This window comes from Oncorhynchus gorbuscha, linkage group LG01, assembly GCF_021184085.1.
Source record: "Oncorhynchus gorbuscha isolate QuinsamMale2020 ecotype Even-year linkage group LG01, OgorEven_v1.0, whole genome shotgun sequence".
In the NCBI taxonomy this organism is placed as follows: Eukaryota; Metazoa; Chordata; class Actinopteri; order Salmoniformes; family Salmonidae; genus Oncorhynchus; species Oncorhynchus gorbuscha.
Genome location: NC_060173.1, coordinates 31,975,004 through 32,002,333, shown reverse-complemented (window position 1 = coordinate 32,002,333; position 27,330 = coordinate 31,975,004). Strand labels below are relative to the sequence as shown.

The 27,330-nt window shown below is 45.0% G+C and overlaps 1 pseudogene; it reads right to left on the bottom strand.

Annotated features, from left to right (window-relative positions):
- Positions 1–5,498: 5,498 nt before the first annotated feature.
- LOC124042579 lies at positions 5,499–27,298 on the bottom strand (annotated as a pseudogene).
- Between the last annotated feature and the right edge of the window lie 32 nt (positions 27,299–27,330).

Genomic DNA, 27,330 nt, shown 5'->3' with positions numbered 1-27,330 from the left:
GCAGCAGTAAAATAACAATAGCAAGGCTATACACAGGGGATACCAGTACAGAATCAATGTGCGGGGGCACCGGTTAGTCGAGGTAATATGTACATGTAGGTAGAGTTAAAGTGACTATGCACAGAAAATAAACAGAGAGTAACAGCATCATAAAAGGGGGGGGTGTAAACAGTATGGGTAGACATTTGATTAGTTGTTCAGAAGTCTTATGGCTTGGGGGTAGAAGCTGTTAAGAAGCCTTTTGGACCTCGACTTGGCGCTCCGGTACAGCGTGCCGTGCGTTAGCGGAGAGAAAAGTCTATGACTATGGTGGTTATAGGGCTTTCCTCTGACACCGCCTGGTGTAGAGGTCCTGGATGGCAGGAAGCTTGGCTCCAGTTATGTACTGGGTCATACACACTGCCCTCTGTTGTGCCTTACAGTCCGAGCAGTTGGCATGCCAGGCAGTGACACAACCATTCAGGATGCTCTCGATGGTGCAGCTGTAGAACTTTTTGAGAATCTGAGGACCCGTGACAAATCTTTTCAGTCTCCTGAGGGAGAATAGGCTTTGTTGTGGCCTCTTCACGACTGTCTTGGTGTGTTTGCACCATGATAGTTTGTTGTTGATGTGGACACCAAGGAACTTGAAGCTCTCAACCTGCTCCACTACAGCCCTGTCGATGAGAATGGGGACGTGCTCGGGCCTCCTTTTCATGTAGTCCACAATCATATTCTTTGTCTTGATCACGTTGAGGGAGAAGTTGTTGTCCTTGCACCACATGGTCAGGTCTCTGACCTCCTCCCTATAGGTTGTCTCATTGTTGTTGGTGATCAGGCCTACCACTTTTGTATCATTGGCAAACTTAATGATGGTGTTGTAGTCGTGCAGTCATGAGTGAACAGGGAGTGCAGGAGGGGGCTGAGCACGCACCCCTTGAGGGGCCCCCGTGTTGAAGATCAGTGTGGCGGATGTGGTGTTACCTACCCTTACCACCCGGGGGCTGCCTTTCAGGAAGTCCAGGATCCAGTTGCAGAGGGAAGTGTTTAGTCCCAGGGTCCTTAGCTTAGTGATGAGCTTTAAGGGCACTATGGTGTTGAATGCAAAGCTGTAGTCAATGAATAGCATTCTCACATAGGTGTTCCTTTTGTCCAGGTGTGAAAGGGCTATACTTTGGCAAAGTGGATGGGGTTATATCCTGCCTGTTTGGCCCTGTCCGGGGGTATCGTTGGACGTGGCCAAGGTGTCTCCCGACCCCTCCTGTCTCAGCCACCAGTATTTATGCTGCAGTAGTTTGTGTCGAGTGGTTAGGGTCAGTCTGTTATATCTGGGGTATTTCTCCCATCTTATTCTGTGTCTTGTGTGAATTTAAGTATGCTCTCTCTAATACTTTCTTTCGGAGGACCTGAGCCCTTGCACCATGCCTCAGGACAACCTGGCTTGATGGCTCCTTGCCGTCCCCAGTCCACCTGGCCGTACTGCTGATCCAGTTTCAACTGTGCTGCCTGCGGGTATGGAACCCTGACCTGTTCACTGGATGTGCTACCTGTCCCAGACCTGCTGTTTTCAACTCTCTAGAGACAGCAGGAGCAGTAGAAATACTCTGAATGATTGGCTATGAAAAGCCAACTGACATTTACTCCGGAGATGCTGACCTGTTGCACCCTCGACAGTCACTGTAATTATTATTATTTGACCCTGCTGGTCATTATTGAACATTTGAACATCTTGGCCATGTTGTTATAATCTCCAGCCGGCCCAGCCAGAAGAGGACTGGCCACCCCTCATAGCATGGTTCCTCTCTAGGTTTCTTCCTAGGTTCTGGCCTTTCTAGGGAGTTTTTCCTAGCCACCGTGCTTCTACACCAGCATTGCTTGCAGTTTGGGGTTTTGTACAGCACTTTTTGACATCAGCTGATGTAAGAAGGGCTTTACAAATTAATTTGAAATATATTTAAACTCAGTTTCACAGTTCCTGATATTTAATCCAAGTAAAAATTCTCTAGGATCACCACTTTATTTTAAGAATGTGAAATGTAATAATAAGAGAGAATAATTTATTCAGCTTTTATTTCTTTCATCAACATTCCCAGTGGGTCAGAAGTTCACATACACTCAATTAGCATTTGGTAGCATTGTCTTTAAAATGTTTCTCGGGTCAAACATTTTAGGTAGCGTTCCACAAGCTTCCCACAATAAGTTGGGTGAATTTTGGCCCATTCCGCCTGACAGAGCTGGTGTAACTGAGTCAGGTTTGTATGCCTCCCTGCTCGCACACCCTTTTTCAGTTCGGGCCACAAATTTTCTATAGAATTGAGGTCAGGGCTTTATGATGGCCACTCCAACACCTTGACTTTGTTATCCTTAAGCCATTTTGCCACAACTTTGGAAGTATGCTTGGGATCATTGTCCATTTGGAAAACCCATTTGCGACCAAGCATTAACTTCCTGACTGATGTCTTGAGATGTTGCTTCAATATATCCACATACTTTTCCTTGCTCATGATGCCATCTATTTTGTGAACTGCACCAGTCCCTCCTGCAACAAAGCACCCCCACAACATGATACTGCCACCCCCGTGCTTCACAGTTGGGATGTGGTTCTTCGGCTTGCAAGCCTTCCCCTTTTTCTTCCCAACATAATGATGGTCATTATTACTATTTTTGTTTCATCAGACCAGAGGACATTCCACCAAAAAGAACGATGTTTGTCCCCATGACATAATTTTCTGGAATTTTCCAAGATGTTTAAAGGCATAGTCAACTTAGTGTATGTAAACTTCTGACCAACTGGAATTGTGATACAGTGAATTATAAGTGAAAATCTGTCTGTAAACAATTGTTGGAAAAATTACTTGTCATGCACAACGTAGATGTCCTAACCGACTTGCCAAAACTAGAGTTTGTTAACAAGAAATTTGTGGAGTGGATGAAAAACAAGTTTCAATGACTCCAACCTAGGTGCATGTAAACTTCCGACTTCAACTGTACTAGATAAAGAATGCACAAGTATTATTTCTCACACAAGGTTTTTGTTTCCTACACAAACTTCCCTTTTTTACATGTTTGGTTGTAGGCCCATCACTTTTAACAACAATTCTGAGTATTCTGTAGGTTTTCACAATTCCTGTGAAACATCAAGTGTGCCAGCAGGTTTCCAGCCTCAGGCTGGAGAAGGGAAAGCAAATTGTGAACATGAGCAATTGACTCTGGAATGTCTCGAGCTCAGATGTAGACATAGATCGGGGATGGCAAGTCCTGTTCACTGGTGCCTGATTGGTATCACACTTTCCCCCAACCCTATAACTAATCACACCTGATTAAACTAATTGCATTCTAAACTGAAGACCATGATAAGTTGATTATTGGAGTCAGGTGTGTTAGCTGGGACTGGGGAAAAAGTGACACCAATCAGGTGGCCCAATCATTTGTTTAATCGTTGGACAAGGAGGTTATTAGGCAGTGTGAATGTGTCCAATCATTCAATATAATGTCACGTTACAGTCTCATACTCGCAAGACGTGTATATTTTGAGTTAGGTCTAATTTGTTATTTGATAGCAAAATGTTTTATTCTTGGCCAGCTAGGGTAAACAATAATGGAACAGACATGGTCAAAAGTACTTGTAGATAAAGTCTGAGTAACGATCTGATTTTGCGCCTATACTCGATAATGGTTGGGCGAGAAACACAGGCTTGCCAGGCATTGATGTCGATTAATTACGGTCATGACAGAAAAAGGGTCATATCTGTTCAAATATATTTTCTAGAGTTTAGAGGTCAAGTAATGATGCCCAGTTCAGAAATAACAGTTGACATTAAAAGTTAACTATTCAGTTGTATAATGTTTGTTGTACAACAGCTGACTAAAAACGGGCATTCAGATCTAGAACACACGGTAACTGTGCCTCTTTACAATTCTATGATGAAACAAAGTTGCCAGTTGTAACCAACGAGTGTCGTGAAATACATGCACCTGAAACAACACTTTTTGACTTAGCCTGGCTTGCTGATATTTAGGCCATGTAAAGCAAAATAACTAGCTACCTCTGCTTGGCTAGCTGGCTACTTATCTGAACACAGAATTTTAGCGCACTGTTGTTCGAATGGCCAAATGGATCCGTTATGTCGCAAGACTGGCTAAAGATATGACATGTTGAATCTAGACTCCAGCAAACGACATGAGACTTCTAAATCAAGTATTCAAGATACGTAACATTCAAAATACAGAAATCATCCCTGTATGATGCTTTTTGCTTCACATGGGATGATTTTTGTATTTTGAAAGTTACTTTTGGTCATGTAGTGTATGTCTGTGGACACCTGCTCGTCTAACATCTCATTCCACAATCATGGGAATTAATTTGGAGTTGCTCCCTCCCTTTGCTGCTACAAACAGCATCCACTCTTCTGGGAAGGCTTTCCACTAGATGTTGGAACATTGCTGCGAGGACTTGCTTCCATTCAAGTTGGGCACTGATGTTGGGCGAAGTATGCTTGGCTCGCAGTCATCCCCGAAATGTGCAATGGGTTGAGGTCAGGGCTCTGTGCAGGCTAGTCAAATCCTTCCACACCGATCTCTACAAACAATTTCTGTATGGACCTTGCTTTGTGCACAGGGGCATTGTCAAGCTGAAACAGGAAAGGGCCTTCCCCAAACTGTTGCCACAAAGTTGGAAGCACAGAATTGGTCTCGAACATCAATGTATGCCGTAACGTTAATAAGATTGCCATTCAATGGAACAAATGGACCTAGACCAAACCATGACATTTTACGAACTCACTTGTTATAAAGGTGGCATCCTATGACTGTGCCACATTGAAAGTCTAAGCTTTTCAGTAAGGCCATTCTAATGCCAGCGTTTGTCTATGGAGATTGCATGGCTGTCAGCAAAGGTGTGGCTGAAATAGTCAAATTAAGAGATGTCCACATACTTTTGTATATATAGTGCATCTTATACTTGATTGCTGATAAGCAAAACATTTTGGGTCTATGTCAACAATGGCCTAATGAAACAAATAGCCAAATATATTTTTTAGGTGTTGTTTTCCTTTAAGTTAAAGAATACAGAGAAAAGTACATAAAAAAGGAATTACCTTCCATTTACAGGCGCTTAACGTGGGTCGGAATTTCCCCTTGACTAGGCCAGTGCGTGGGAAAGAAGAACAGGGTCAGCAAACATTACCAAATATGCTATCAACATTGTGGGTGTGACAGTGTTTCTACAATCCAACATTTCCCAAACTCTAGAAACTGGTCTGAGGTAGAACATTACCTTGATCAAAGATGAACATGTATTGAACACACCAATACCTTTACACAGAGTACATCAACATGTCCAGAAATGGGTGGCTGGGAGAGGTTCATGTATATCAAACTTTAGACATTAACATTGTTTGGGTGTTTCCAAAATGTATCGATACATTAACATTTTCTTATATCACAGATGACCATTTAACATTTGAAATATAGCGAAACTAAAACTGTCTCAGTCTTTGCAAGTTCTTTAATAAAAATTACATTTCTCAAATCTCTGATATTCTTTGCATTATTATTCACCAATAGTTTACATGAACATAAAGCAAAGTAGAGTGAAACATCAGCATCTGTTCTGAACATATTTGTTGTACTAAACAAACCCACACATTATTTTTTTAACACTGCTTCAAACCTCTGTCAGAGTTAATTCAGGAAGTGACTACTCGGACACCCCACCTTTTACCACTGTTGTGTATAACATGAGGACACAGACATACACTGACAGTAATATGCAGGACTCTATTCTACACAGTTCATGGGTCAATGTTACACCAACATTTCAACCATCAAATCTTTGTTTCAAAATGTAAAGGATGTCAAAACCAACATAAGGAAAGGTTTCTTTGATTAGGCCAAAACCAACATAAGGAAAGGTTTCTTTGATTAGGCCAAAACCAACATAAGGAAAGGTTTCTTTGATTAGGCCAAAACCAACATAAGGAAAGGTTTCTTTGATTAGGCCAAAACCAACATAAGGAAAGGTTTCTTTGATTAGGCCAAAACCAACATAAGGAAAGGTTTCTTTGATTATGTCAAAACCAACATAAGGAAAGGTTTCTTTGATTATGCCAAAACAATGACATCTCACACACTTAACTGTTGAACCACTTGTTCTTCTTGATGGTTGCAGTCTTGTTGCCGCCCATCAGTTTCCTCTTGTATTGTTCAACCAGATTGTCAAAGCGGTCAGCCTCTCGGCTCCTAACCCGCCTCTTGGCCCCTAAGGTGCTCTGGAAAACCAATGAAGACAGTTGAATGTACTACATGATCATGGGGCCACGACATGCAGACATGGGTAAGACATGTGTAGGGTTCTCCAGTGACGTTCCTCCCTGTCGCCCTCTCCTGCTGGAACCGATCCTGGGCTTCTTAGGCTGAGCAGGCTTTCCCTTATCACGCACGCTGCAGGACCAAAATGATACCATGTAGTATGGGTTACAATGTCATAGGTACAGTGTGTATGTGTGTGTTACCTTATCTTTGGGCCACGGTGGGAGGGCAGGGATAGAACCTTCCTTTGTTTCTTTCCATCCTCCAGTTCTACGTGTTCTAGAACTGAGGTGGTCTGGAAGCCTGAGCTTCTGGGCCTGTTGCTGGGTCTGCTTCTGGGCCTGTTGCTGGGTCTGAGCCTTGGCCTGTGGCTGGCGGGGAGGTACTAAACGAGCGACAACCAAAAAGCAAAAAGAGCACAGGAAACAAGGGAAATATTAAAAATGACAAACATTTGCAGTTCCACCAGAATTGATGAGCTGTGTGTGTGTCATATTCGTGTTACTCTTAATCTCAACCATCGTCACACACCAACATAAACAGCAGAGAAGACACACCTTGACTTGTTGTTGTCACATTTCTTTCATCTTCAGCTTCCTTCCATCTTCAAGAGAGAACTCAACAATGGGTCTCTGTAGACAGACAACGTAAATCACTCAAGGAAAAAACAACAACCTGTGAATAGTCTTCTCAATAACACATTCTCATCATTTAGGAAGACCGTCAATATTGATCAGATGCTGTAGGTTGCCAAACCAAATGTGTGTACGTGCAATTCAACATTCTCTTTACATTCCTCAGGAACAATAAACATTGATGACTAGGATGTTTGAGTCCAGACGCAATATTGTTCAGAGATAAAATGATTGCAATTACTGACATCAGCTACTGAGAGCCAAAGACAACATCCTGAAACATAACCTGCCATTCACCCTCTCAAACACAGCTGCACTCTGTCGAGTACAAGGTTGAGGACATGCATACACACACACAGATAGATCAACAAAGACACAGCGCCACACAAACACACCTTGGTGTTTCCATAGATGTCAGGGTTATTGTTGAGGTGTCGTAGTGTCTTCAGAGCGTGTTCATGATCTTGGAGCTGAACAAAGCCGTAACCTAGCGCCCGGCCTAACACCTGACCCCACTCTGGCTTCTTATCAAACATCACCCTGCACTGGAGAGAGAAAGATAGTGAGAGAGAGAGGGAGCATAGAGAGAGATGGTGAGGAAAAGAAAGGGGGAGAGAAGCAAATGGTAAACAAAGAGACAATTGCGGAAAGAAGTTGTAAAGAGACAAATTAAAGGCCATTCAACATGGACAGGGCAGCTTTATAGGACCATACAGTGCCTTCAGAAAATATTCACACCCCTTTACCTTTTCCACATTTTCTTGTTACAAAGTGGGATTAAAATGGATTTCATGTCATTTTTTCCATCAACAATCTACACAAAATACTGAAATGTCAAAGAGGAAGAAAAAGTCTAACATTTGTATATAAAAAAAACAGAAAACCCCAGTAATTAGATAAGTATTCAACCCCCTGAGTTGGTACATGTTAGAATCACCTTTGGCAGCGATTACAGTTGTGAGTCTTTCTGGGTAAGTCTTGGAGAGCTTTCCACACCTGGATTGTGCCAATTCTTCCCATTGTTATTTTTTTTAATTCTGTCAAATTAGTTGTTGTGCATTGCATCCATAGATTTTTAAGCAGGTTTAAGTCAAAACTGTAACTCGGCCAATCAGAAACATTAAATGTCTTTTTAGGAAAACAAGGCCAGTGTAGATGTATTAGGTTTTTGTCCTGTTGAAAGGTGAATTAATCTGCCAGTGTCTAGTGGAAAGCAGACTGAATCAGGTTTTCCTCTAGGATTTTGCCTGTGCTTAGCTCCATTCCGTTTATTTTTTATCCTGAAAAACTCCCCAGTCCTTAACGATTACAAATCATACCCATAACATGATTCAGCCACCACTATGCTTGAAAACATGGAAAATGGTACTCAGTAATGTATTGGATTGGATTTTCCCCCAAACATAACACTTTCTATTCAGGACAAAAAAGTTTATTGCTATGCACTATTACTTTAGTACCTTGTTGTAAACAAGCTGCATGTTTTGGAATATTTTTGTTCTGTACAGTGTTCCTTCTTTTCACTCTGTCGATTAGGTTAGCATTGTGGAGTAACTACAATGTTGTTGATACATCCTCAGTTCTCCTATCACAGGCATTAAACTCTGTTTTATGTCATCATTGGCCTAATTGTTTTATCCATCTACCAATAGGTGCCCTTCTCTGTGAGGCATTGGAAAATCTCCCTGATCTTTCTGGTTCAATCTGTTTGAAATTCACTGCTCTACTGAGGGACTTTACAGATCATTTTATATATGTGGGATACAGAGATGAGGTAGTCATTCAAAAATCATCACAGTGAGGCCATGCAACTTATTATGTGACTTGTTAAGCACATGTTTACTCCTGCACTTATTTAGGCTGGCCATAACAAAGGGTTTGAATACTTATTGGCAAGACTTTTCAGCTTTTAATTAATTTGTAAACATTTCTAAAAACATAATTACACTGACATGATGGGTGGGTCAATTTAATACATTTTGAACTCAGGCTGTAAAACAAAAAAATGTGGCACCTGAAAGTGACCGAAGAAGAGGAGGAAGAAGAAACCATTAGAACAAAAAGTTAAGGGGGTGTGAATACTTTCTGAAGGCACTGTAGTGCCCCCTGGTGGTCACTAATAGTTCACCCCAGAGCAGATATTCCAAAACTGTTGCAATGCCATTGGGGTATGCCAAATGAAAATGTGATCAATTTATTTTATTTTTTTATATATATTTTTTTTACATGTTTTTTTCCTTCAAATTTTCAAACAGTCAATATATATTTTCCAACGGGCCTATACATTTGGGTGAGGTTTTTTTCTCGCCCGAGTAGCCTCGTTTCACTGCCAAAAATGAATTAATTAAACCATCTAGTGTTCAGCGAAATAACAACACAATGTCAGATACAGGTAGCCTGGTCAAATAATTAACATCCAATCACATTAACCGTTACCCTCTCGTGGGAATTCCACTAACAGTCCGTATGTAGCCAAATGTTGCTTCTGCTCATGTTGGTATCTGTACTGATGGCACAAAAGCCATGACAGGGAGACATAGTGGAGTGGTAACATGCGTGCAAGCAGTTGCTCCCGACGCCACTTGGGTACACTGCAGCATTCACCGAGAGGCTCTTGCTGCTAATGGAATGCCTGACAGCTTGAATGACATTTTGAACACTACAGTGAAAATAGTTAACTTTGTTAAAGCAAGGCCCCTGAACTCTCGTGTATTTTCTGCACTATGCTTTTACAACATACAGAAGTACGCTGGTTATCAAGGGGCAAAGTATTGACACTTTTTTTAATTGAGAGATGAGCTTAATAAAGTTCTCTTTTACTAACCATAATTTTCATTTGTCTGACCACTTGCACTATGACAAGTTTTTCACACAACTGGCGTATCTGGGTGATGTTTTTTCTCGCCTGAATGATCAGAATCTAGGATTACAGGGACTCTCCGCAACTATATTTAATGTGCGGGACAAAATTGAGGCTATAATTAAGAAGTTGGAGCACTTCCCTGTCTGCATTAACAAGGACAGTCCCAGTCTTTCCATCATTGTATGATTTTTGTGTGCAAATGAACTCAAGCTTGCGGACAATTTCAAATGTGATATAGCGAAGCACCTGAGTGAGTTGGGTGCGATATTACGCAGGTACTTTCCTGAAACAGATGACACAAACAACTGGATTCGTTATCCCTTTCATGCCCTGCCTCCAGTCCACTTACCGATATCTGAACAAGAGACAGGGGTGCAAACTGGTGAGGGCCAAAAAAGGGGACAATTTTTTGTTGCACTGAAACATGCTAAAAATCCATGCTAGGGGGAAATGCAAGTTTTAACTAATTAAACAACAAAGAATATGATCTACATGATCCGTCTGTAAAATAAAAAGTGGTTAATGTTGCCTAGACTTTACTGCAAATGACACTCAAGTCTTGAGAAAAAAACAATACACTAATATTGCAGTTAGCCATGACAGCCTTTATAATAGAACGCTTATGACCACACACATCTAAATATTACACTTGGGGAAAAAACTTCTAAAGTAGAAATAGAATGAAACAAACAAGCATTCTATTTTTGCTCTATTATAGAGGCCACTATAGTAGACATTGATCTGTGCACAAGGCTATATGTGTGCAAAAATAACGTTCACCAAGTAAAAAAATGTAATCCCCCCTCACTCACACACGTGGTACTGTCAAGTTCAACAAAAGCAATATCTTTGGGCTACACTGAAGGTTACTACACTGTAGAACAGATGTCCACAGGCAGAACATGTACAATGTGCCAGCAGCAGAGTATGAGACACTTTCGTTGGCACAATTGATCTCTTTCAGGCACAGTACACCTGGAATACCCATTTTTATCCACTGTACTGAAAAAATGAGAAAGAGGGAAAGTGTGTGGTGTTCCTTTCACCTCTATAGGTTTCTCTGGTTAACTTAGCTAACGGAGAATTCGATCCTGCTAGCAAGATAACATTACTTAAAATGCTAACAATACTTGTTCCACCACACTTTCTCCCTCACCTTAAAACTTCCAAATGCAAGTTGTTTTCGGTTACAGCTCATGAAGTATGCTTCATCACCTTCTGACCCCTGTCTCCGTGGTCAGGCTTCTCACCTACCTCTTCGTTATCGTTCAGGAGTCAAGCTGATGTAAATGGAAAACTGCCTTTCTACTCTCTGCTGTCTTTCCAGAGCACCCACTGGTGCTGTAATTGGCAATTTGGTTGTCTCTTCTCTCTTTAGTCACATGCTGCATTCTGCTGTTACGATTGGTTGAGCCTTGGATACAGCCAGTATTGCTCCAAACGCGCATCACTCGTTCACTTACAGCCAGCAGTCTGATCCAAAGCCCCCCCTACCAAACTTCTTGGATACAATCCAGTATAGTTCCAAACGAGCATCACTCATTCGCTTACAGCCAGTAGTCTGATCTAAAGCCCCCCCTCCCTCCAAAACTTTTCTCATCAGATCTACACAAATCACATAGGTCACCTATTTTGGATTCAAAACAGAGAATTTTGAAAGGTGACGAGTTTGAATCCCTGAAGAGAGCCTCGTCGACATTGCAACAAGCGGTTCTGCGAAAATGTAATTTAAATCAGAAGCCACTGCCAGATTTCTGGATTGGGCTGAGCTCAGAGTATCCTGCCTTGGCATAGCTCACTGTTTAGACACTGATGCCCTTTTGCAACCACGTACCTATGTGAAATTGGATTCTCGGCCCTCACTAGCATGAAAACTAAATACATGCACAGACTGTGTGGAAAATTATTTAAGACACTCTCCAATACAACCCAATATTGCAGAGTTATGTGCTTGAAAGGATGCACACCCGTGTAACATGTGGTGAGTTATTCATAATGTGTTATTAACAAATAAGGTTTTATATGCAAGATGGTTAAGAGCAAAAGTATTGATTGTTATTATATTATTATTTGTGACCTGGTCTTATAAGAGCTCTTTGTCACTTCCCAAGAGCTGGGTTGTGACAAAAACTCACTCATTCTTATGTTTAATAAATGTATCGTATTGTGTGTGTGTGTGTGTGTGTGTGTGTGTGTGTGTGTGTGTGTGTGTGTGTGTGTGTGTGTGTGTGTGTGTGTGTGTGTGTGTGTGTGTGTGTGTGTGTGTGTGTGTGTGTGTGTGTGTGTGTGTGTGTGTGTGTGTGTGTGTGTGTGTGTGTGTGTGTGTGTGTGTGTGGCAGGCTTACAATGATGGCAAAAAACAACATTTGAGAGTGCGCTGACCCTGGTGCTAGAGGGGGTACCCAGCTGGAGGTTGAAGGTTTGAAAAGGTACGGGACTATAGAAAGTTTGGGAACCACTGACCCAGAGAGATGAGGACCTATTGACAGATTTGACTGGGATGGAAACAGCTATGGAAATGTGCTAGTAGTGTCTTACCTCGGTAATGAGGACCCCCTTGCCAGCTCCTGCAGCTTTCAGACAGAGTCCTAGTTGAGAGTCCTAGTTGTCCTAGTTGTTTGCTGTCTACAGGCTTGGGCAGGTTGTGGACACACAAGCAGGTCTTGGATACAAACACATTCAGGTCCCGTAGCTTGGTCCTCAAAAAAACGCACACTGAGGACACAAGACCCAAGTTACCAACACACTATGTTGTGATTGTAAAACAACGCTATGATGCTCTGATTGGTTAAAAAACAGGAAGTACTTACTCTGGTCCTCTTGGTCATGTCTGCTGCTGGAACACCCTCAGCTGCCTTAGTTCCTGCCCGTATCACTGAAAGAAAGAGGTATGCGATGGAGGGTAGGGGAGAAGAAAAGTGAGGAGAAGGTGGTGTAACTTACATCCCTCTCTAGCCAGGTAGAGGTTCCTGGTCCCTGTATGCATTTTGAACTTCTTGTCCTTCAGTTTGACGGCATCCTCTGCTTATCGCCGCTACAATGTTCAGCATCCTACCATCCACACGGATACCCCCGCTCTAAGACAGACAAACATGTTACCCCCAAACATACATTACAGCAACTCAGAGCTCATCAGATGAGATGTACCTGAAGAAAACATGAGTAATTTATCCTATTCTGTCTCACCTCTGACCCGTCCTCTGTGGCAGAAATGCATTTCTCGGCTGCTTCTTTAGACATGAACTTGAACAAAGGTAATATCTGACCAGACAACAGAGCACAGTCAACAACCATTACCAACCAACACAGTCATGATTCAATGTTAACATGTAGACATCTATTATCTGACTGGCATCACTTCAGGCCATTGTTTAAGTTTGGGCAGGGGACAGAGCTAGAAAGAAAATGAGGTTGTGTTGGAGCCAGGACTATACCTTTAGAGTGTTCAGTGTCTAGGTGTAGGCAGATCTTGATGTACTTCAGTTCTCCATACTGCAGTAACACCTTCTCCAAGCCCTCCTCCATATCAAACGACAGGTTCCTGACAAAGACGGTTTTGCCCTCATTGACGTCTGATGGGAGGGGCTTTCTCTTGGCTGCATGATCGACAGAGAGAGCGAGAGCCAGCGCCAGAGAGAGCCAGAGAGAGCGAGAGCCAGAGAGAGCCAGAGCCAGAGAGAGCCAGAGCCAGAGAGAGCCAGAGCGAGCCAGAGCCAGAGAGAGCCAGAGCCAGAGAGAGCCAGAGAGAGCCAGCGCCAGAGCCAGAGAGAGCGAGAGAACCAGAGCAAACCAGAGCCAGAGAGCAGAGCAAGCCAGAGACAGACAGAGACAGAGAGCCACAGCCAGAGTGAGCCAGAGAGAGCCAGAGTGAGCCAAAGAGAGCCAGAGTGAGCGCCAGAGCGAGACGGAGAGCGCCAGAGCGAGACGGAGAGCGCCAGAGCGAGACGGAGAGAGCCAGAGCGAGACGGAGAGAGCCAGAGCGAGACGGAGAGAGCCAGAGCGAGACGGAGAGAGCCAGAGTGAGACGGAGAGAGCCAGAGCCACAGCCAGAGAGAGCCAGAGCCACAGCCAGAGAGAGCCAGAGAGAGCCACAGCCATAGTGAGCCAGAGAGAGCCACAGCCACAGCCAGAGTGAGCCAGAGAGAGCCAAAGCCACAGCCAGAGTGTTGTAGAATCAAACAGAGGGCAACCTGGAACATACACACTGATATTTCATCAAGAGAAAAGACAACCGTTTCATACCAGAATCCTCACTGTCATCATCTTCATAGTCGTCTTCATCAGACCCAAGATCCCTTTTGTCGTCATCTGCCTCCTGAGACTCTGCATCGTCATTCTCACCCTCCTCCTCTGATGGGGTGTCTGGATGCTGAGCTGACTCTGTAGAAATAAGAACTATTAAACACAACACTTCAACAATATCCTGGCTGCAATACTCCAGTCCTCAGAACCAAAGACTGGCCAAAGACGACCAATTTAGACATAAAATGGGTTGTTTGGATTCTGATTGGTTAACTGCCTGTTAACAGTTCAATTTGAATTATCAATGCAGATTCACTGTCCTACAGCCCAGCCAGGAAATCTATAAACTTAATCTCCCCTGGAAAAAGGTTGACACATTATGAACTCATTCTACTAGGCTAGCATTTGGTTTGCAACAGTTGGGGTTTGTCTAAATCTTGCTGCTTGCTTTTCCGACATGTGCAAAAACAGTTATTTTTGGCAATCTCCACCCTTCCATAGGAGAGAATAAACATGACTGACAATCTCTGAGCCAGACGAATACATTTATCAGGATCATTTTAATGGATATATCAAAAGAACTGGCAATAGAAACAAACATAAAACAAATGTCTGTTGTCATTTCAGCTGCTTGATTTGATTGCGTTTTAGCTTTAGTTGGCTAGCTAGCAAAGAAGTAGCAAGCCTGCATGGCAACCTTTTTTGCTTAGAATGTTTGGAATAGACAAAGCTTGTTTGGCTAGCTACTTCGGAATCTCAGAACTAACAACTGGCTTTTGCCCGGACTATATCATCTGGTGGAAGGACGAAATTAAACAAATTTGCTCATTTTCATTTATGAAAACATATCATTCATCTTTCAAAATATATGTTGGTAACCATTTTCTAAAAAAAATGAACGATAGTGAATAACACCCTCCTATGGGCTATTTCCCCTGACCCCCTGAACTGTGTTGGGTCTTCAAACAGCCCATAGTCGGCAGTTAATTACACGATAATCCCTAGGTTCTCATGCCTTATTTCTTAATTACATCAGGTTAAGGTCTACATCTTTACAGCCCATCTCAAACTGAGGACATGCAGAAATAGAGATTTTATAAAACAGAAAAAGCTCATACTTGTTCTTTTCTACTTCTTCCTCCTCCTCTTCAGTCATTTTCAGGTGCCGGTTTCTCTGCTGTGACCTTTTCCACTTTCTTAGCTCCTGGCTGAGTAGCGACAAACTTGTCTTTAGCCACAGCTCAATCAATAGCTACCTGCCTTCCTGTAAAGGACAGAGAGAATGACTTGATTGCAGCAGATGAAGCCACAGTAGACTATTGAGATGTGCCTCATCTTTCTCAGAGATATTCACAGGGCAGAAAAAGGTCTCACACACTATTAAGAATGCTATTTTCTTATGATTATTCTCTATTGGAATTTGGCCTCTAGGTACCCTCTCTCAGGCCAGAGGTCACCATAAAGCAGGCATCAGTAAATGGTATCTGGGCCCCTGAGCCATAACCATAGATGTCCTTAAATGATTCAGAATGTTTTGGCACCTGGCAAAGAAGGGTGAAAAAAAAAACCGATATGGTAAGAGTATTTAGATCAGCCCTTCTAGATTTTGCGCAAACCTCTTACAGGAACATATGTCTTCACATATACATATGTCTGTCTCTGTCAATTCAACTTTTAATTAAGAAGTTGTTCCCCTTTTAATTTCCTAAACACACACACCAGGTTAAGGTGTCTCACCTGTGATATCCTTTAGGTTTATTGCGTTCAAGGGCTTTCCTGCCTCCAAGACATTCTTAAACTGGACAAACGCAAAGCCTCTTTCCATCTGATGAAACCCACACGGAAAGGTAAACAGAGTGAGGAATAGTCAGACACCAGATAGAAAACATGTTACTGACTCTGTAGTTGTCTTTGCGCAACTAAATCCACAAAGGCTCAGTGCTTAGTGTGGTTGGGTGGTGATTCTCTCAAGTTGAAGTCTGTACCTGGTTTAAGGGGGTTATTAGCCTCCAGAACTGTCCTAAACATGGCAAAAGACTGCTTCAGATCATCCTCAGAGCACTGTGGGAACACAAGACAAACATTAACAACTAACTGCAGACAAAGCATCCTCGATCAAAGGGGAGGCCAAAGGAAAAGATTGTTTGTCCGTTAGTTATGCAAGGGTTGACTCGTAACCCACAATCCCCACGGTTATATCAGCGGAGTGGGCAGGTTTAGGGCAATTAAATATTGTGTGGATGAAAGGCAGGTGGGTGGCGGGGAGGTTGAATAAAGAGAAAACAATGCATTAAAAATCCACAAATGTACACAGTGAACAAGACAATAGGAACAACTTCCTAATATTGAGTTTCACCCCTTTTTGCCCTCAGAACAGCCTCGATTAATTGGGACATGGACTCTACAAGGTTTCGAAAGCATTCCACAGTGATGCTGGCCCATGTTGACTCCAATGCTTCCCACAGTTGTGTCAAGTTGGCTGGATGTCCTTTGGGTGGTGAACCAATCCTGATACACACGGGGAAACTGTTGAGTGTGAAAAACCCAGCAGCGTTGCAGTTCTTGACACACTCAAACCAGTGCGGTTGGCACCTCCTACCCTACCCCGTTCAAAGGCACTTAAATATTTTGTCTCACCCTCTGAATGGCACACATACATGTCTCAATTGTCTCAAGGCTTAAACATCCTTCTTGAACCTTTCTCCTCCCTTTCATCTACAGTGATTGAAATGGATTTGACAAGTGACATCAATAAGGGACCACAGCTTTCACCTGGTCAAATCTGTGTCATGGAAAGAGCAGGTGTTCCTAATGGTTTGTACACTTAGTATAATTATTATGCAATCATATCTATGAGCTACATTTAGGTTTTTCTTTCATTGTTTTTTATCTGCTGTTGGTACGTAGCCTAAGCCTAAACTTCATGGCCTAACTGTAACGTGCACCAAATACACACCAATTGCGAAACACTTTGGGGAACTTGGGCAAAAAAAGTTCATGATGATCCGCTGAGGCAACAAGGTCAGCGTTTTTATTCAATAAGAGAAAAGCTGCGAAACAGAGAGTTGAAAATAAATAGAAGGGAGGGCCAGAACAGTATACTAATAATTGGGAAAGATTCAATTAAGTGGTAAAAAGAAGATTGCCAAGAAATATACAAATTCAACCTCTCACAATTCTAACATTAACTAATATTAACTCCCTCAGAATTAAGCATTTCTTGCAGTAAAATTATACACCAAATGTAATCTTTTTACTCTGGATCAGGAGTGAGGAAATGTGATCTCTTCCTTTCAGCATCTGGAGAGAATAAATGAGCAAATTTGTGAAAGGCGTCATCTTTGTAACGGTTTTCTTCTGGTGAAAGAGAGGCAGACCAAAATGCAGCGTGGTGGTTATTCATGTTTTTAATAAAGACGACTATACATGAACAGACTAAACAAAAGAAGAAAAGTGAAAACCTAAACAGTCCTATCTTTTTTTTATTTTTATAAAAAATAATTTATTATCTTCAATACCATTCATTCTTTACAACTCATAATTTACATACATACACAAATAATGGTATTTTAAATAAACTAAAACATAAACCCCAAACAAAACCTCAGGGGAGCATCTTCCCTCCCAGTCACCCTACAAAATACCTCTCCCCATCTCCCCATCCCTAATCTATCCTCTTATAAATCTAAATGACACCCAGCCCTAAACCCCCCTTCCACCTCTCCCGAGCAGCATGCTTCCCCCACTTCCTCTCCTCCCTCTTCATCCTCCCCCTCAAATCTCCTTCCACCCTCCTCACTATCCCTTCCACCCCCCAATCTCTCCCTGTCTTCACCATGTTCTGCCTTGCTTCCCACAGCCCCTGTTTAAAGAGACTCATAAGAAGCCAGAGCAGAAACCTGTCCCTATCCGTCCCTCTCGCTCTCCCTACACCCCTCTCTAAACTGGCCCACGTCAATACAAAATCCCCCTTTACCAAACCTAACAATACCCGTGCCCTAGCCCATACTACTCCGGCAAAGGCACAGTCCCAAAAGACATGGCGCACATTCTCCTCCCTGCCACAAGAGGATCTTAGACAGGTGGGGGATTGCACCAAATTATACCGGTACAAGATTGAACGTACCGGCAAACACTTATGAAGGCTCAACCAATTCAGGTCCTTGAGCCTGTTATCCAGACCCCGCGCCTGTACTCCCTCCCAGACCACTTCCGAGATGCCCACTACAGGCGCCGGACTCCCTGCCTTTCTGACCTCCTCGTACAGGTGCCTGTGATCTAAACCTACTCGGGCAACTTCAACCTCAGGGTGCACACGCAGCCACTTGGCCGCATGACCAAAGTGCCACGGCAGCTGTTCCGCCCGAGGACCCGTGTTAGACCACACCATTATGCTTCTCGCCTGATACGAGAAAAACACCAGCAGGAGGTAACCGGACGGGTGTATCACTGGCTGAGCAAGCTCCGTTAACAAGAAAGAAACAAAAATTGTGTCCAGCTTGAGGGGGAAATGTGGTACCCCCCTACCTCCCTCCCCGATGGGACAGATCATGCGTGCCCTGGCGACCCACTCGCACCTGCCACTCCACAAACTGAAACACAAGCCTCACTAGAGGCCTCCTCAGACAAGCCGGCAATGGGTAGATGTATGCCAAATACAAAAGAGACTGCAACACATCCACCTTTAGGACCAGGACTTTGCCCATAAAAGACAAATACCTAGCTTTCCACATTGCTAGCTTCCTCTGTACCACTGCGATACGCATGTTCCAGTTTAGCGTCGCTGAGCCGGAGGTCTCAAAATGGACCTCGAGAATCCTCAGGGCCCCCTCACAGAGGGATAACCCCCCAGGCACATCCGTTCTACCGCGCCATCTTCCGAAAAACTTGACGGAAGACTTTGCATGGTTCAGAACTGCTCCCGACGCTCGGGTGAAATCCCCAAAGATGGCAAGGGACCTTGTCAGGCAAGAGTCCTTGCACAACAGCAAGGAAGTGTCGTCGGCGTACTGCGTCATCTTAACACGCAGCCCACCACTTCCAGGGATCAGCAAACCTTCCACCCCTGTGTCTGCCCTAATGGCAGCCCCCAGAGGCTCCATGTACAGAACGAAGAGGAGAGCCGAGAGTGGGCACCCCTGCCTGACCCCAGACGAGAGGTCAAAAAAGTGACTATTTACACTAACTCGGCACCCCGCTCCGACATATAATGTACGAATCCATTCTATAAACTTCTCCCCAAATCCTAATCGACCTAACACTCTGAATAAAAAGAATCTATTCACGCGATCGAAGGCTTTCGCCTGATCTAGCGCTGCTACCATTAAAGGCAGACCTCTATCTTCAACCCAAGCAATGGAGTCCCTGATTAACTGTAGGTTCCATCTAATAGAGGGGCCCTCTACCCCGCACGTCTGATCCTCATGAACGACGTAGGGAAGGGCTGTGTGCAACCGGTCTGCTAAAACCTTTGCAAGTAGCTTGTAATCTACACACAGCATGGTCAACGGCCGCCAGTTGCCAAGGTCTGTTACTTCCCCTTTCTTATATAAAAGTGACAGCACACCAACAGCCATTGACCCCCCCGGGACCCCCGTCTCAAGGATGGCCTTCAAGACTTTGAGGACCACTGCTCCAAGTAAACCCCAAAACTTGAGATAAAACTCAGCCGGCAGCCCATCTATCCCAGGCACCCTTTTCCCATCCTCCTAAGAGCGCTCTCAACCTCTTCTAGTGAGATCTGGGCCTCCATCACTTCTCTAATGTCCTCTGGCAACCGCCTGGACAAGTGTTCTAAAAACACATATCACTGCTCTACATCTATTTTCCTTTCCTTAAATAAACCTTGGAAATGATCAGTTGTCACCCTGACCATATCCTCTGGTTCTCTAACTATACTACCATTTTCTTCCCTAACACCATGCATTACCTTCCTACTCTGTCTTGCCCTAACCAACTTAAAGAACAAGTCTCATTATGTTCTAGAAAGCCACTATGCGCACGCTCAATGAAAGCTCGAGCCTTCCGCTCCTGCAACTCCCTGGAGATGCGCCATGTAGGACCGTCCATTTTCGTAGTAGTGTGCAGACCACCATCTACCAGACCATGGCAAGCCATTAGCCTGGCAATGGCGCCCGCACTGCTATCCCCCCCCTCTTCCTAAATCTGTATTAAAATCCCCCCCCCTATCACTAATTTCCTATTTGTGACACACAGGGGCGTCAGACAGTCCACCATCTCCCTCGTCTGCCACCACCTGTGGCCCATACACCACCACTAATCTAAATTTACAATCCCTTAACGTGACATCCACCCCTATAACCCTCCCCTGCATTACCACAAAAGAATCCTCCACTTTTACTTCCCTGTGCCCACACAAAATCCCTACCCCCGATGAGTGCACGCCCCCAACACCCCAAACCGACTCCCCCTTGTCCCACTCCCTCTTAAACCTAATAACATCCCCTCCATCCCTCAGGTGAACCTCCTGTAAAAAACAAAAATCAAACCCACACCCTCCAAATAACTAAAAACCGCCCTCCTCGTAACAAAATCCCTTAAACCCCTTACATTTAAACTAACAAAAGTAAAATTAGACTCCATGAAAAAAAAATACATGTAATACACTCAAATTCTAAACCCAGACAGAAAAAAACATAAAACAGGAGACTCACCCGATGCTCCCCTGCTCCATATCTACCAGTGAGAACACCATCCGTAATCCCGACATCCCCCCCTCTTCCTCCATCACACCATCCCAGGATGCAGGAATAGAGTTTGGCTCCGGGGTGCCCTGCACCCTGGGTCTACCCCCACAGTCCTCCCCCTCCCCAGTGTTGCAGCTGGTTTGGAAAAAAATTGGGGAGGCTGAGTCCCCAAACAAAAAACTCACCACCTCCTCTTGTACCCAGTCCTGAGTCTTGTTATGTGTGTCCCCACCCAACAGAAGTTGAGGGCCTGGGGAAACCAGCAGCAACCCAGAGGTTTCTCCCGCCCCCATCACTCGCTTGGCCATCCCTTCCCCCTCACTGTCGGCCAATCGCCCCCTCTTCATACTCCTCTTTGGTGATGGCGGCAGTGGAGAGCTACCACCACCCCCCCCCCGCCAGCTCCTCCACCATACCCCTCATCTCTTCCACCAGGGCACTTTCCCCCCAGTCCACTTTCTCTTCCACCGTCTCCTTCACCACTCCTCCCTCGCTTTCTTCTCTCTCATGCTCCTCCACTCGGTTGCCTTCTCCCGCCACTTTTTCTGGTTCTCCTACTCCCGTGCCTTCCGTTTCCTTCTCTCTTCCATCCGCTGCTTCTGGCTCCTCCTCCTTCCTTGTGGCCTTCCCCTCTGGACCTGAACTCTGGTCATGAGGCGTGCTTCCTTCCCCTCCTCTTCTTCCCCCATCCCCCGCTCCTGCTCCCCCCCAGCCGCAGACGCATATGACCTCTGACGGGCCGGGCACCCCCGCCACAGGTGTGCTGACGAGCCACACCCATGGCACATCTTAGGCTTGTCACAATCCCTCGCCTCGTGATCCTCAGATGCACAAAATCTGACAGTTACAACCCTAAAGTTATTCTTCGCCAGGCTTGTTATATCGTAGTGGCACATCGGCGTCTCACATTTACATTACATTTACATTTAAGTCATTTAGCAGACGCTCTTATCCAGAGCGACTTACAAATTGGTGCATTCACCTTATGACATCCAGTGGAACAGCCACTTTACAATAGTGCATCTAAATATTTTAAGGGGGGGGGGGGGTGAGAAGGATTACTTTATCCTATCCTAAGTATTCCTTAAAGAGGTGGGGTTTCAGATGTCTCCGGAAGGTGGTGATTGACTCCGCTGTCCTGGCGTCGTGAGGGAGTTTGTTCCACCATTGGGGAGCCAGAGCAGCGAACAGTTTTGACTGGGCTGAGCGGGAACTGTACTTCCTCAGTGGTAGGGAGACGAGCAGGCCAGAGGTGGATGAACGCAGTGCCCTTGTTTGGGTGTAGGGCCTGATCAGAGCCTGGAGGTACTGAGGTGCCGTTCCCCTCACAGCTCCGTAGGCAAGCACCATGGTCTTGTAGCGGATGCGAGCTTCAACTGGAAGCCAGTGGAGAGAGCGGAGGAGCGGGGTGACGTGAGAGAACTTGGGAAGGTTGAACACTAGACGGGCTGCGGCGTTCTGGATGAGTTGTAGGGGTTTAATGGCACAGGCAGGGAGCCCAGCCAACAGCGAGTTGCAGTAATCCAGACGGGAGATGACAAGTGCCTGGATTAGGACCTGCGCCGCTTCCTGTGTGAGGCAGGGTCGTACTCTGCGGATGTTGTAGAGCATGAACCTACAGGAACGTGCCACCGTCTTGATGTTAGTTGAGAACGACAGGGTGTTGTCCAGGATCACACCAAGGTTCTTAGCGCTCTGGGAGGAGGACACAATGGAGTTGTCAACCGTGATGGCGAGATCATGGAACGGGCAGTCCTTCCCCGGGAGGAAGAGCAGCTCCGTCTTGCCGAAGTTCAGCTTGAGGTGGTGATCCGTCATCCACACTGATATGTCTGCCAGACATGCAGAGATGCGATTCGCCACCTGGTCATCAGAAGGGGGAAAGGAGAAGATTAATTGTGTGTCGTCTGCATAGCAATGATAGGAGAGACCATGTGAGGTTATGACAGAGCCAAGTGACTTGGTGTATAGCGAGAATAGGAGAGGGCCTAGAACAGAGCCCTGGGGGACACCAGTGGTGAGAGCGCGTGGTGAGGAGACAGATTCTCGCCACGCCACCTGGTAGGAGCGACCTGTCAGGTAGGACGCAATCCAAGCGTGGGCCGCGCCAGAGATGCCCAACTCGGAGAGGGTGGAGAGGAGGATCTGATGGTTCACAGTATCGAAGGCAGCCGATAGGTCTAGAAGGATGAGAGCAGAGGAGAGAGAGTTAGCTTTAGCGGTGCGGAGCGCCTCCGTGATACAGAGAAGAGCAGTCTCAGTTGAATGACTAGTCTTGAAACCTGACTGATTTGGATCAAGAAGGTCATTCTGAGAGAGATAGCGGGAGAGCTGACCAAGGACGGCACGTTCAAGAGTTTTGGAGAGAAAAGAAAGAAGGGATACTGGTCTGTAGTTGTTAACATCGGAGGGATCGAGTGTAGGTTTTTTCAGAAGGGGTGCAACTCTCGCTCTCTTGAAGACGGAAGGGACGTAGCCAGCGGTCAGGGATAAGTTGATGAGCGAGGTGAGGTAAGGGAGAAGGTCTCCGGAAATGGTCTGGAGAAGAGAGGAGGGGATAGGGTCGAGCGGGCAGGTTGTTGGGCGGCCGGCCGTCACAAGACGCGAGATTTCATCTGGAGAGAGAGGGAGAAAGAGGTCAGAGCACAGGGTAGGGCAGTGTGAGCAGAACCAGCAGTGTCGTTTGACTTAGCAAACGAGGATCGGATGTCGTCGACCTTCTTTTCAAAATGGTTGACGAAGTCATCTGCAGAGAGGGAGGAGGGGGAGGGGGAGGAGGATTCAGGAGGGAGGAGAAGGTGGCAAAGAGCTTCCTAGGGTTAGAGGCAGATGCTTGAAATTTAGAGTGGTAGAAAGTGGTTTTAGCAGCAGAGACAGACGAGGAAAATGTAGAGAGGAGGGAGCGAAAGGATGCCAGGTCCGCAGGGAGGCGAGTTTTCCTCCATTTCCGCTCGGCTGCCCGGAGCCCTGTTCTGTGAGCTCGCAATGAGTCGTCAAGCCACGGAGCGGGAGGGGAGGACCGAGCCGGCCTGGAAGATAGGGGACATAGAGAGTCAAAGGATGCAGAAAGGGAGGAGAGGAGCGTTGAGGAGGCAGAATCAGGAGATAGGTTGGAGAAGGTTTGAGCAGAGGGAAGAGATGATAGGATGGAAGAGGAGAGAGTAGCGGGGGAGAGAGAGCGAAGGTTGGGACGGCGCGATACCATCCGAGTAGGGGCAGTGTGGGAAGTGTTGGATGAGAGCGAGAGGGAAAAGGATACAAGGTAGTGGTCGGAGACTTGGAGGGGAGTTGCAATGAGGTTAGTGGAAGAACAGCATCTAGTAAAGATGAGGTCGAGCGTATTGCCTGCCTTGTGAGTAGGGGGAAGGTGAGAGGGTGAGGTCAAAAGAGGAGAGGAGTGGAAAGAAGGAGGCAGAGAGGAATGAGTCAAAGGTAGACGTGGGGAGGTTAAAGTCGCCCAGAACTGTGAGAGGTGAGCCGTCCTCAGGAAAGGAGCTTATCAATGCATCAAGCTCATTGATGAACTCTCCGAGGGGACCTGGAGGGCGATAAATGATAAGGATGTTAAGCTTGAAAGGGCTGGTAACTGTGACAGCATGAAATTCAAAGGAGGCGATAGACAGATGGGTAAGGGGAGAAAGAGAGAATGACCACTTGGGAGAGATAAGGATCCCGATGCCACCACCCCGCTGACCAGAAGCTCTCGGGGTGTGCGAGAACACGTGGGCGGACGAAGAGAGAGCAGTAGGAGTAGCAGTGTTATCTGTGGTGATCCATGTTTCTGTCAGTGCCAAGAAGTCGAGGGACTGGAGGGAGGCATAGGCTGAGATGAACTCTGCCTTGTTGGCCGCAGATCGGCAGTTCCAGAGGCTACCGGAGACCTGGAACTCCACGTGGGTCGTGCGCGCTGGGACCACCAGATTAGGGTGGCAGCGGCCACGCGGTGTGGAGCGTTTGTATGGTCTGTGCAGAGAGGAGAGAACAGGGATAGACAGACACATAGTTGACAGGCTACAGAAGAGGCTACGCTAATGCAAGGAGATTGGAATGACAAGTGGACTACACGTCTCGAATGTTCAGAAAGTTAAGCTTACGTAGCAAGAATCTTATTGACTAAAATGATTAAAATGATACAATACTGCTGAAGTAGGCTAGCTGGCAGTGGCTGCGTTGTTGACACTACACTAATCAAGTCGTTCCGTTGAGTGTAATAGTTTATACAGTGCTGCTATTCGGGGGCTAGCTGGCTAGCTAGCAGTGTTGATTACGTTACGTTGCGTTAAAAGAACGACAATAGCTGGCTAGCTAACCTAGAAAATCGCTCTAGACTACACAATTATCTTTGATACACAGACGGCTATGTAGCTAGCTATGTAGCTAGCTACGATCAAACAAATCAAACCGTTGTGCTGTAAAGAAATGAAATGAAAAATGTGATACTACCTGTGGAGCGAAGCGGAATGCGACCGGGTTGTTGAGTGCGGAAGTTCTATTCAGTAGACGTTGGCTAGCTGTTGGCTAGCTAGCAGAGTCTCCTACGTTAAGGACGACAAATAGCTGGCTAGCTAACCTCTGTAAATTAAGATAATCACTCTAAGACTACACGCTCTAAACTACACAATTATCTTGGATACGAAGACAGCAAAGACAACTATGTAGCTAGCTAACACTACACTAATCAAGTCGTTCAGTTGAGTGTAATAGTTTCTACAGTGCTGCTATTCGGTAGACGGTGGACGTTTGCTAGCTGGCTAGCTGCTGGGCAGATAGCAGTGTAGACTATGTTAGGACGACGAAATACGAAGTTGCAATAGAAGTGCTGACTGTTTCACTTTGTTGTCCTCTTTCTTTTCCTTTTTCTTCTGTCCTTCTTTTGTCCTTATTTTGTCTTCCTTTCTTCTGTTAACTAGATATTTTTTGTTGTTTTTGCTCACCTCCCACTGCTCTTGCCCTTCTCAGGATATCATCGTGTTTTTCCTCTGTATATAGTGCCACGTCATATGCTCCCTCCAGAGAGTTGCCTTGGAAACAAAACATGTCCTTCACCGTCAGCTTTAGAATCCCCATTAATATTATCCTTCCAAAGGATTCCCGTCCTAAAGGCTCCAACTCCTTTTCCTTCCAAGCAAACCGAATCGTGTTGGCCAGCCCAATCCCAGGGACCGACCGTGTTGATGTATTTAGCACCATCTCCGCAAGGAGAATGGCACTCGTTCTCTTCTTCCAAAACAATTAAAAAGAAAAACCAAAGTGACCGAGCCTATCTGGTGAAACGACACAGAGACAGGAACAATCACCCACAAATCCCAACACAAAACAGGCTACCTAAATATGGTTCCCAATCAGAGACAATGACTAACACCTGCCTCTGATTGAGAACCATATCAGGCCAAACATAGAAATAGACAAACCAGACACACAACATAGAATGCCCACCCAGCTCACGTCCTGACCAACACTAAAACAAGGAAAACACATACGAACGATGGACAGAACGTGACAATCTTCATCAACATCATAAAATATGAAATCTTATTAAAAAAAAACATGTTGGGTCATTTTAACAGCTACTAATTTCCTTAAAACCAGTCTGATGCCACTTGGAAATTTAGCAAAGAAAAACGTTGCATTTTCTCCCTGGTCCCTAAACATCTTTGCTGCAGGAGAGAAGCAGAGATGAAAGAGGAAAGAGAAAAACTATCAATTATATCAATTTATGACATTCTGATGAGCAAGGGTTTATTTAGTCTTCTAGGGCAACAAGTAATGATAGAAGAGAAGCTGCATGTATCTAATTATAGACAAGTTGACTAAGCCTAAAATGTTGGAAACGATAAGCAAAAACATAAGCCTATCTAAAAAAGGCCCGTCAAAAACGAATTTGGCCGTCTCTGACTGTGCAGCACATTTACTATATTTGCGGGTTATAGTTAAGTGCAGGCAGTGGCAGTTCTAACATGTATGGCAACCCCCCGCGCATCACTAGTCTGTCTGTGTGTCAAACCTTGAAACTGAGATTCCTGATGATTAGTCTGGCTTTCCTTCGGTTTTTCTTTAAAGCTCCTTGAGATTTATGGCATTTTTGTGAAACTGGTTATTTTGGTGCTGTAGCTGTGTAGAAGACAAGACCACACATGTTTGATCCTCTAACTTCACCATGGGAAATGGAAGGTAGGCATCTAGCTAAGTAACAGCTAAGCATCCACATAAGGTTTTTATACCTGTTGTTCCCTTTTTCTTGTCGTTTAGTTTCTTCTTGGCCACAGACACGTTGATCTTCTGTCCATCATAGTCTTTCACCTCTCTAACCACGGGCTGTGCATCCTCCTACATGGAGTAGGTGACGTAACCAAACCCCCGAAATGTGTCTTCACCTGTAGGGACCATGTGTCAGTTGTCTTTTCACACATATTCTTTAATACTATTACAAATCAGGACATTTCGCCTTTTTCCTTGACAACAAAACAGTGCTTCACAGGTCCAATCTCAGAGAATATCTCCTCCAAGCGGTCGTTAGATGCATCTACTGGCAGACTCCAGACGAGAGTTGTTAGGGCTGACATTGTTTAAAGAAGTTTCCTTTAAAATGATTCAT